The 12,020-nt window shown below is 38.1% G+C and overlaps 1 protein-coding gene across 5 annotated transcripts in view; it reads left to right on the top strand.

Moving 5' to 3' along the window:
* Nucleotides 1-12,020, top strand: part of LRFN5 (leucine rich repeat and fibronectin type III domain containing 5) — a 280,126-nt gene that overhangs the window by 185,090 nt on the left and 83,016 nt on the right. The window lies entirely within an intron of this gene.

The following is a 12,020-nucleotide window of genomic DNA, read 5'->3' as shown; positions in this document are numbered from 1 at the left end:
TCATAAGTAGTCCTAGAAACGTGATTTAGGCTTACCTAATTCAAATCTGAACTTAAAACACATATACACCAAATTAAATTATACCTATTTAGAGATTTGAAATTAATTAAGATTAATATCAAGTTTTTTTGTATTGAAGGGAACATTGTTTGTTTCCTGTCACATCCATCAGCTGCTGGGTCATTTTAGAGCTTCCTTTTTTATATACTAACATACTGGCCCTTTGCACAACAGATAAAATAAAAGCAGAGCTTTTAAGACATAAGCTGATGATAGCAATGACATTTCTCAGCTGCACAAAAAGAGATCTGTGCATTTATTTCTAATTTTCAAAAAGAAGCAAATTATAGGCAATGTTGGAATAGGAATTTAATTCCTATTAAATTCAGATGCTTCTGAAGACAGAAGCATCTCTTGAAAAACTATTGCTGTATTACTTGAAAACATGTATATTTGGTAAATTTATATCTGTGGGAGCTGGAAAAATATATAAAGCCAGCAACATTGCAAAATAATAAAAGCAAAATGTACCAAAGGAAAGTCAAACAGGATGTGAAATAAATGAATGGAATATTCATTAACTGTTCTCTGAAATTCTGGGCACCATCTGATTTTAAATTTTTCTTTAGGTAAATTCCTAAAACTGTGGCAACTAGACACTAGACCAAAGGCCACCTGCTTGTCTTACAAATTAAAACTTCACTAACTGGATGTAAGTAATACAATGTTGTTCCAAGCTTAAAATAAATAGTAATCTATTTTGACAATACTTTATTTGTTTACAATAATATACCAAAAATCGTATTGCTTATATGTTTCTAAATTGAGGAGCTAGTTCTAGGTCTTTCTAATTCCCTACATTTTTTTCGCAGTAAAAGAAAAATGTAACATGATCTTCTGTTCTAGTTGTATTGCTTATGTGCTATTATTCTCAAAAGTTTCAGTTATTGTTCTTTAAGCTTGCATTTGCTTCAAGGTTGTGACTGATGTCTTGTTCGGTTAATATCAAAAGGGGATTATATCTTTTAACAATAAAAATAAATAAATATTGTTTTATTATCAAACTGAAGTAAGTCAAAAGGAAATATTTAGGTCAGCTTCCTCTAGTCATGAACTTTTTATCAGTAGAACAGACATTTTAGGTTTCAAATATGGAGAAATTCTTTCAGAGCTAATATGGTTTTTTCCATTTATTTTTATCTAAGTACCATTTTGGCTTTGCTTTTTTGCTCTTATGTTAATTCACTCAATACATTTTGTTTCCTTGAAGCAAAATAATGATCATAGTTCCAGACTTGAAATTTGAAATAATTATCTATATTTTAGGTGTCAGATTAGCTGGAGAAGGTAACAGTGCCAACAAAATTCAGGTTTTTTATTTGTTTTTATTTTATTTCATTTAATTTTATTTAAATTTTATGAGAGAGAGACAAAGAAAAGAGGAGAATAAGAGAGCAAGAGAGAGGGATAGAGAGATTGAGATCTTCATTTAACTGGTTCACTCCCTAAATGGCTACAAATGCCCAGGTTGAGGTAAGCCAAAGCCGGAAGCCTGGAACTCCATCCAGGTCCCCAATATTGGTGGCAGGAGACCAAGTAGTCAGGCTGTCTTCTTTTGCTTTCCCAACCACATTAGCAGGAAGCTGTCTTGGAAATGTAGCAGCTGGGACTTAAACCGGCACCCACATATACTGGTGTCACAGGCACTGGCTTAACCCACTATGCCACAGTGCTGGCTCCTGGTGTTTTTTATTCTGCATGACTTCTACACTAAAAGAAGCTGATAAGGAAGTGGATGTAGAAATATTGCTTTTAAGGTCTTGTAGGCAAAGCTCAGCATTCATTAAATAAAGCAGTCTGTTTCTTTTACTGCAACCTTCATATCCATCCATTCCTTCATTTTAGATGACTGTTCAAGAAATGTGGTTGAGTCTTTTGAGGATATCTTTATTGAGCCTGGCACAAGTTGTGTTCAACAAAATTCATCTGAATATTAATAGAGCAAGAGTAAGTGATACATTCAAGCCTGCCCTTTTCAGAGCTACATATCCAGCCTTTTACGCAACATAACCAGTGTTTCCTTAACATGCACACCCAAAATCAACCTGTCCAATGTGAAGTCACAGTTTTTCTTCTAAAACCTGTTCCTTATTTCATTTGGCTCAATAAACTCATCCAGTTACCCAAGGGAGAAACAGGGAAGTCATACATGATGTGTTTCCATTCCTTTACTGATTCAAACCTAATAGGTCAATAAACTCTGCTGATTCTCCTTCATAATTAGGTGTCAGATATTTCCACTTGTTTTCAAGCTTCTCTGTTAACACCATGAGAGTCAAAGATATTACCATTTTGCACTTTCAGTAGTAATGTCATGACTTTTTCCAATTCCAAATTAGCTGTTGGATCATTTTTCTTAAAGTTCAAAATGATTACTGTGAAGTTTATTTTACAACCTCTCCAGATTCATTTTATACAGTTTTCATGGCCCTTTTACAGCTGGTCTAAAGTTGTAAACATATCCTGAAACAAGACCTATACATGATGTCTTCTCTGATAATCCTCTTTCCTGTTCTTTACTCAACCTTCTCTCTCATTTTATGATTCAACCGTTACTCATTCAATTGCTTAAATTTCACTTCCTCAAAGTATCTGCTTCTTTGTGATTTAATCACTCTCAGCTTTATAATCCTAAGGTACTTTGCAAGTTTCCTTTATTTTAATCACTTGCATAATTACTGTTTACTATTTGTCACCTCCCCCTCCATCATAATCTGTGCTTCTGAAGAATGGGATTAGTTCTGTGAACCTACAATAATTTTGTCACATTTCCTTTAAGATAATACAAAAACAAAATCTACAAAGGAGCATTTAAAGAGAGTTGTATTGGATTTCTATATTAACAAAAGTCACTGAGATCAGAAATATTCAGATTCACAGAGGGCTTGTCTTCCTATTGATTAAATTTTGAAACAAATTTTATGAAAATCCTAATGTTCTTAACACAATTCATGATGGCTAATATGAAACAGATTGTCAACTCTGTCATCTAATCTCTTTTATCTGATTGATATCTCTTTTATTCTTCACCACAATTAATAAATTTCAACCATCTCCACACTCTACTTAGTTTGAAAGTGTAAAAGCACAATCCACTTTGCCCCAAATTCAGTAGATATACTCTCCTTCAGAGAAAAGGATCACAACAGATGAGAACCCCCTCAATTTTCCATTTTCAGGAATGATAATAGTCCTACATTTGCTTGCCTCCTCTTGTTTCCTCCTCTGTAAGAGAGGAGAGCTACTTCCTCCTACCTGAGGCCAATTCTTCTACCTGTCATATGATTGGTAATTCCTTCATCCTCTTGTGAGTCAAACACCTTCTTTTAAAAACCTCCCACTTATAAAAATGATTTTTGTGGTAGTCATGGAAGAGAATCCAGTATTTGATTCAAGTTCTGTAAAGTTCTAAAACAGGCACACTAATCTATGCTTTTGAATTTCAGAACATGGTTGAGTTTTCTTAACTTGCTGTGCTACAACACTGGACTCCCTTTTATAAAAAAAAAAAAAAAGCAAAATATTTATTTATTTGAGAAGCAAAATAGCCAGAAGCCAGGAGCCAAGACTCTATTGTTACAGGTGAAACAGCAGCAGAAAAAATTATTACCTCCGTTCTAAACATACAAGGCAAAGAGAAAAGCAGGATGTATTTAAAAGCAAGATTTATTTAGGTCAGAGACCTCCAGCCAGAGTGGCCTGGAGGGGGCTCCAAGAGAGACAAAACCCAAAGGGGCTGCTGGTGGTGGGGTTTTTAAGCACAATTTTGGGGAAGAGAAAAAACTTGAAAATCAGGTTGACATTCAGTTACAAGGCAAGGACAAAACTCACCAAAAGACCTGATCTGTACTCTTCTTTGCTGAGGGGTGGGATAGGTAACTTGCTTTTATAGTAAACTGTGAGCACAGAGGATGGAATTGCCACTCCCTTGCTATTTTCATGGTAAAATTGGAAATTCCCAAGAAATGGTGGGGCAGGCACTTTTGACCTTGCTAAAGGTAAATTTTGGAGAAAGCAAGCACTTTGCACCCTAAATTTCCACTGGGACCACCCTAACTGCCTATTAACATGTCTGACTTCTCACATTATCCTGGTCTCCTACATGGGTACTAGGGGCCCAAGTGTTTCAGGCAAAATGGTGATGAAGAAAAGTGACCTTGGTTCTTGTCTCACATAGAAGAAGAATTTCCATGCAGACAAGGCAGTGAGCAAAGCAAGATTTATTTAAGTCAGAAACATCATGCTGCAGTATCCAGAAGGGGAAGCTGTAAGAGAAGCAGACCACAGAAACTGTGAAGACTGAATCTCTTAAGCACAGTTTTGAGGGGAAAAAAAAAAAAAAAACAAAAAACCAGCAGCTAGCAATCAGAGGGTAGGGACAAACCATCAAAAGACCAGAATCCTAATCTTGTCTAGCTTGCTGAAGATAAGGCAAAAAAGCCATTAGAAGGGTGTGCTTCATAGTTTCTTTATATTCTCATGATAAACTGAATCTCAGAAGGGTGGAATCACTACTTCCTTGATATTCTTGTTTTATCACAACTCAATGGAAACTCAGAGGAGTAGGATTGGCATTTGTGTCTTGCTAAAGGCAGCCTCTGGGAAGCATGCATTTTGTACCATCTTAAAGAAATATCCCTTTTCCTCATTCTGACTTTGACCCTACCTAACTGCCTATTAGTCCATCTTCCACTGTCTTTCCAAGATGCAAGTTTCTAATATTTTGTTTCTTCAGTTAGGTCCTGATTTAGTTGCTAGAATTACTAGGTAATTATTCATCAGGGAATGATTTCCTTTGAGATGTGCTTTCTTTTTTAATTTTTTTTATTTTCAATTAACTTTATACACAAAGTAAAGATTTCAACAATTTGCACACACACACACGCACACACAAACTGAGAACAAGTTTTACAGTTAATTCTCATAACACAATTCATTGAGGACAGGGGTCCTGCATGGGAAGTAAGTGCACAGTAACTCCTGTTGTTAATTGAACAATTAACATTTTTACGTATGATGTCACCTGAGGCTTTTGATATGAGATGCCAAGGATATGGAAGCTTTTTGAATCCACAATCTCCATTAGTATTTAGACAAGACTTTAAACAAAGTGGAAGTTCTCTCCTCCCTTAAGAGAAAAGTAAACCCTTCTTTGATGGTCACATTTTTTTTTTTTTTTCCACAGTGTCTTGGCTTTCCATGCCTGAAATGCTCTCATGGGCTTTTCAGCCAGACCAGAATGCCTTAAGTGCTGATTCTGAGGTCAGAGAACTATTTAAAATGATTGTCATTCTATGAGTCTGCTGTGCGGATTACTTCCTATATTGGAACATTCTCTCCTTTTTAATTCTATTATTATTGCCAGACACTTGATCTTATGTATATGATCCCTTTAATATATAATCCTATTTATATAATCACTTTCACACTTAATATGATCACTTTAATACTTTTTACGACACAGTTTAATGGGAATTGGGGTCCCATGGCAAGTTATTAACTAAAGCTGTATAGTTCTGCGTACATTCCTGTAGACTTACTTCTTTTTTTTTTTTTTTTTTTTTTTTTTGACAGGCAGAGTGGACAGTGAGAGAGAGAGACAGAGAGAAAGGTCTTCCTTTGCCGTTGGTTCACCCTCCAATGGCCGCTGCGGTCAGCCCACTGCGGCCGGCGCACCGCGCTGATCCGATGGCAGGAGCCAGGAGCCAGGTGCTTCTCCTGGTCTCCCATGGGGTGCAGGGCCCAAGCACCTGGGCCATCCTCCACTGCACTCCCTGGCCACAGCAGAGAGCTGGCCTGGAAGAGGGGCAACCGGGACAGAATCCGGCGCCCCGACCGGGACTAGAACCCGGTGTGCCGGCGCCGCTAGGCGGAGGATTAGCCTAGTGAGCCGTGGTGCCGGCCTAGACTTACTTCTAAGAGATGTGATTTCTAAGGTAAATTCTGTACTTAAATTATTAGTAATTAAAAGACAAATAACCTTTCATTATTTATCCACTACAAATTATACTTCCTATATAGCTCAGATTTTTGAAAGAGTAGTCTGTTTCTACAATCCCTCACTCTTAACTAAATTTGGCTTCCTGTCCTGTTACTGCAGTGCTATGAAAAACAGAAAACCTACTTCTGTTCTCCTGTTCCTACAGCTTTCATCAATACTTGGCCTTTTCAAGGACTTCTTACTTTTCAAGTCACATTCTCCCTTGGCATATAGGATGCCAAGTGTTTTGTCTGCCTTCTGAACTTCTGGTTATTTATTTTATGTCTTCGTACATTATAAGACTTTAAATACTTAACCCTTCTGACTAAAGATCCTAGCTTTCTAACCTCATTCTATAAATTTCCTTAGACAATCTGCTATATCTTTATTATTTTAATTATTGTGTGCACCATGGTTGTTTCAAAAATAATGTCCTCTGTCTCAGTATCCTTCAGAGTGCCAGACTCATTTTGGGAGATTCTTTTTATATTTCCATTTGACTTTCAAAGGCTATTCCAAATCATTGTGTCTAATATTGATTGCATTCATCATCTTCCCCTCTCTGCCAAATGGGATTTTTATTTCTCTTATACTATCAAACTGCCAAATGAAGTCTTCCCCCCATTATGTTGTGTTTCAGTGAATTATCATTTAATATCATTGTGGAGATATCATCCACTACCCTATCACCCATCTGTTTTAGAAAGTAGCATTCAGCATTCAGCAACCTGATTTTGACACCATTCTCCTTTCCTACATCAAATCCTAGTAGATCTACTTAAAAACTATATTTTTCTTCACTTCCTGCTATCAACATCTTTCACTTAGACCACCTCAATACCTTTGTAACTGATCTGACTTAAATCCACTTTGCATATTAGCTGTCCAATTTCCATACTGCAGTTGGAGTACTTATTTTCCAAGACAATTGTGATAATAATGTTCTCTGCTAACATTCAGTGAATTTCTGTTTCATTTAGGTTAACCTCAGAAACCTTCCCTTCAGTAACCTCCTATCATTTCCCCTTTCCCTATATGGGGACTTTTTATAAACTTTTTAAAATGTGATTGATCATCATTTAAAAGGCTTTTCCTCATGAAATCTTTCCCCAATCTCTATACTGAATCCAGTTTTCCTGTCACACTCTGTCATGACATCATATGCTGGCACTAATTACATTAAAATTACATTAATTTGGTTTTAAAATTAACTATTCAAGTGGCAAATAGCAACTATAATTTTATTTTGTTATATGTTACAATTTCAGTGACATTAAACCTCTTTGTATCTTAGAAGTTTTAAAAAAGTCTGTTAAGTGAAAAAAAGAAAATGCCAGTTTTCTTAAGTAAGATAAAGTGTAAGCATTTTCTATTTCTATTAATGATCATTGGATTGCTTATTTTTCTCTATATTTCCCTGAACTAACCTTACTACTGTATATCGAATGAAAAAAATTGTTAGCAATTTCAAATACATTAGCTTTTATTTTTAAAATTCCCTTTTTAAGGCCGGCGCGGCTCACTAGGCTAATCCTCCGCCTTGTGGCGCCAGCACCCCGGGTTCTAGTCCCGGTCGGGGCACCGGATTCTGTCCCAGTTGCCCCTCTTCCAGGCCAGCTCTCTGCTGTGGCCAGGGAGTACAGTGGAGGATGGCCCAAGTCCTTGGGCCCTGCACCCCATGGGAGACCAGGAGAAGCACCTGGCTCCTGGCTTCGGATCAGCGTGGTGTGCCGGTCGCGGCGGCCATTGGAGGGTGAACCAATGGCAAAAGGAAGACCTTTCTCTCTGTCTCTCTCTCTCACTGTCCACTCTGCCTGTCAAAAAAAAAATTCCCTTTTTAAAATTATTACATTACTTTTCTCATTTAAAATATTGTGTATTGGAATGTGTGTTCACAGTTTTATTGGTTATAATATAGTACGGATTTTCTGTTTTATATATTGTTTGGTAATTAATTTATTTTTTATTTAGTAAATATAAATTTCCAAAGTACAGTTTATGGATTACAATGGCTCCCCCCCCCATAATTTCCCTCCCACTTGCACCCCTCCCATCTCCCGCTCCCTCTCCCATTCCATTCACATCAAGGTTCATTTTCAATTATCTTTATACAGAAGATCGATTCAGTATATATTAAGTAAAGATTTCATCAGTTTGCACCCACACAGAAACACAAAGTGTAAAATACTGTTTCAGTACTAGTTATAGCATTACTTCACATTGGACAACACATTAAGGACAGATCCCACATGAGAAGTAAGGACACAGTGACTCCTGTTGTTGGCTTAACAATTTGACACTCTTGTTTATGGTGTCAGTAATCTCCCTAGGATCTAATTTATACTTTAACATTTTTAAAATCATTTTTTCATTTCATAAATAATTGTATTTGGCTTTTTTTTTTTAAAAAAAAAGACCTATTTATTTATTTGAAAAAGTTACAAAAACAAGGGAGAGATGGAGGGAGATCTTCCATCTACTAGTTCATTCTCCAGTGACTCCAATGACTAGGCTGAGCCAGGCTGCAGGCTGCAGGAGTCAGGTGCTTCATCTGGGTTTCCCACGTGGGCAGTAGGGGCCCAAACACTTTGCTAATCTGCTACTTTTTGCATGCCATTGTACAGAGCTGAATCACAAGTGGACTAGCCAAACTATGAACCTGCACCCATATGGGATGCTAGTATTGCAGGCAACAGCTTTACCTGCTGTGCCACAATGCCAGTCTCTTCTTTGGCTCTTTGAAGTCTTAATTCATCTATATTTTATTCATTACCAACTGTGAATCTATTTAGAGTTTTAGATTTAACTCTAATTGATCTTTGATGACATAATTAACCTTTTATTCCAACATTCTTATTAATTTGCCATATACATATTTTTGGAAATACATGTTTCATTTTCTTTTAGATCATGGAGTTAATTCTCAATTTTATTGACATATAAAATTTCAGTTTACTTTTTTTGGTATTTGTCATCTTTGAACTGCAGTGGAATTGTGTAGCCCATGCAATTTTTTGTGGTGCTTTTCTTTAATATTTATGTATCTTTATTTATTTGATGGACAGGGGACCAAGAAACAGAGAGAGAGAAAGAGAGGAATCTAGTATCTTTTTATTTACTCCAAAAATGCCTACAAAAGCTGGGGTTAGGCTAGGCAGAGGCCATGATCAGGGAACTCAGTCTGATTCTCCCACATGGAAGGCAGTAACCCAGGTACTTTCGCCATTACCTTCTGCCTCCCAAGGTACATCTTAGCAGGGAGCTGGAGTGTGAAGCAGAGCCAGGACTAAAACCCAGGAACACCAATTTGGTATGCAGACATCCCAAGCAGTGTCTTAACCACTGTGCCAAACACCCATGCCAATTTCATTTTGATTGTCTGGATTATCCTATGATCAATACATGTGGAAGTATTTATATACTTTGATTTGTACTTTATCTTTCAGAAGCTTGTGCTGAAAAGTTTTGTTAGGTTACTTATTTATTTATTGCTGTTTCTCAGCAACTTCGCCTTTGTTTTCAGTATCATTGCTTGGTATTGGAATATTATGAAAGATTCATCTTTAGTGTACATTATATATTAAAAAACACAACATTCTCTAGCAGTCATTGTGTGATCACAAAATTAAAACTACTGTGAGCATTGAGGAAGAATGAATGTGTTGCAGGAGATGTAACCCAGACACAGCACTTGGAGAGTCAGAGTAGTTACCACCTAGCCCTGACACGGATGAGTAAGTCTGAGATGCAGAGAATGTGCGAAGCTGGGGACAATCTGCCAAAGGCTAAATGTAAAGGAATGTGTTAGAGACTGTTGTTCCTCTTAGTGGCTTATAGTCAGCGTTGTCTGCAGTTGGAAGGAACTGGCACAAAGTAGAGGAAGCAAGAACCAGCTGGAACCTGCCAGGAACTCTCTCCGTTTACCTCACCACAACAACCTTCAGGAGTTATAGCTGTTACTTCATTTCTTCCTACCATAACTTGCACAACTTTTTGTGTAGGCAATCTCTACTATTCACCCATATCAGACATTCTGGAATACATAGTATTTGTATTTGTGCACTCATATGCATGCATGTATACACACACCTAAATATGTATTACCTTGTACCATACAACTAGTCAGAGAAAAAATGGCTATGTATTTACAAGTATTTTTCCTTAAATTTAATTCACACACACATACATCTAGAACCATATTTCTGCATATGAAAGCACCTTCAAAAATGTGTGGAAAAATGGAATTGAAACTAAAGTTTTTGGCTGGCGCCATGGCTCACTTGGCTAATCCTCCGCCTGAGGCGCGGGCACACCGGGTTCTAGTCCTTGTTGAGGCGCCGGATTCTGTCCCAGTTGCTCCTCTTCCAGTCCAGCTCTCTGCTGTGGCCCAGGAATGCAGTGGAGGATGGCTCAAGTGCTTGGGCCCTGCACCCACATGGGAGACCAGGAGGAAGCACCTGGCTCCTGGCTTCAGATCGGCGCAGCACACTGGCCGTGGTGGCAATTTTGGGGGGTGAACCAATGGAAGGAAGATCTCTCTCACTAACTCTGCCTGTCAAAATTAATTAATTATTTTAAAAAAGAAACTAAAGTTTTCTTTTTTTTTTTACAAAAAGATTTTGAAATCCATGCATAGTTTTTTTTTCAGATTATACATTTCCACGAACTTTATGAAGACCCTCTTATAGTTACCTCTGTCCTTTTATTCCCTATAACTCGCAATATGGTCTGATGTGGTATTTGCATTTCTTCTTAATCTTCATATTCTATTTGCCTTTGTTTTTGGTTTACTTTGTTTTTTATTTACCTAGTCTGCTGTAGCAAAACCCACAAACTGAGTAGCTTAAACAATAACCATGTATTTTTCATGATTGTGGAGGTTAGGATGCTCAAGATCAAGCTGTTGGCAGGTTTGGCTTTCTCTGAGGCGTCTTTGCAAATGGTTGTCTTTTTGCTGTGTCCTCATGTGGTAGAGACAGAGTGGTCTCAATATTTCTATCCTCTATTTATTTATTTATTTATTTGAGAGAGAGAGAGAGAGAGAGAGAGAGAGAAAAGGTCTTCCTTTTGCTGTTGGTTCACCCCCCAAGTGGCCACTACGGCCGGCACGTTGCGGCTGGTGTGCTGCGCCGATCTGAATCCAGGAGCCAGGTGCTTCCTCCTGGTCTCCCATGCGGGTGCAGGGCCCAAGCACTTGGGCCATCCTACACTGCATACCCGGGCCACAGCAGAGAGCTGGACTGGAAGAGGAGCAACCGGGACAGAATCTGGCGCCCCGACTAGGACTAGAACCTGGTGTGCCGATGCCGCAGGCAGAAGATTAGCCTATTGAGCCGCGGCGCCAGCCTCTTCTTTTTCTTAAAAAGTCACTCCTCCCACCATAAGTGCTCCAACTTCAGGAACCTATCTGATTCTAATTAACCCCCCCCCCCCCATGCCAACTCCATCTCCAAATACCATCACATTAGAAGTTAGAGCTTCAGTGCTTGAATTGGGAGGAAACGCACTGCACTTCACAGTAGCCCTCAGTAGGCAATTCAGCTCGTCCTGAATTCTCGCTTGTGAAATGACCCAGATCTGGATTCTTAGACTAACTTATTCCTGAGTGGCATGTGGCATTGCTGGACTTGCCCACACGGTTGCAGGCTTCCACTGGCTCATCATAAGATGCAAAAGTGCCAAGAGGTACTCAGGAGCTCCCCTCTATTCCAGTCATACTCATTTTTACTACCTTATGACCTTACAATACCAATACAATTTCCCCTTAGTAGTCTGAATAATCAGCTCCTTCTGTGCATGTTGGTTTATTGACATGAGGAACTTAAGTGACCAGGTGTCAGTTTTAGTTCAATGAAAATATTATTATGCCCTTAGGTAAAAAGATTGCTCTCGTCAGAATAAAAATTCTTAGACTATCCAGAGTCACAGTTGCAAGAATGAGAAACAAAATTTTCATTAGAAGATCATCAGGTGTGATAAT

The sequence above is a fragment of the Oryctolagus cuniculus genome, chromosome 12 (assembly GCF_964237555.1).
Source record: "Oryctolagus cuniculus chromosome 12, mOryCun1.1, whole genome shotgun sequence".
Taxonomy (NCBI): domain Eukaryota; kingdom Metazoa; phylum Chordata; class Mammalia; order Lagomorpha; family Leporidae; genus Oryctolagus; species Oryctolagus cuniculus.
Note: the sequence above shows the minus strand (reverse complement) of the source record. Positions and strands in the feature narration are given on the sequence as shown.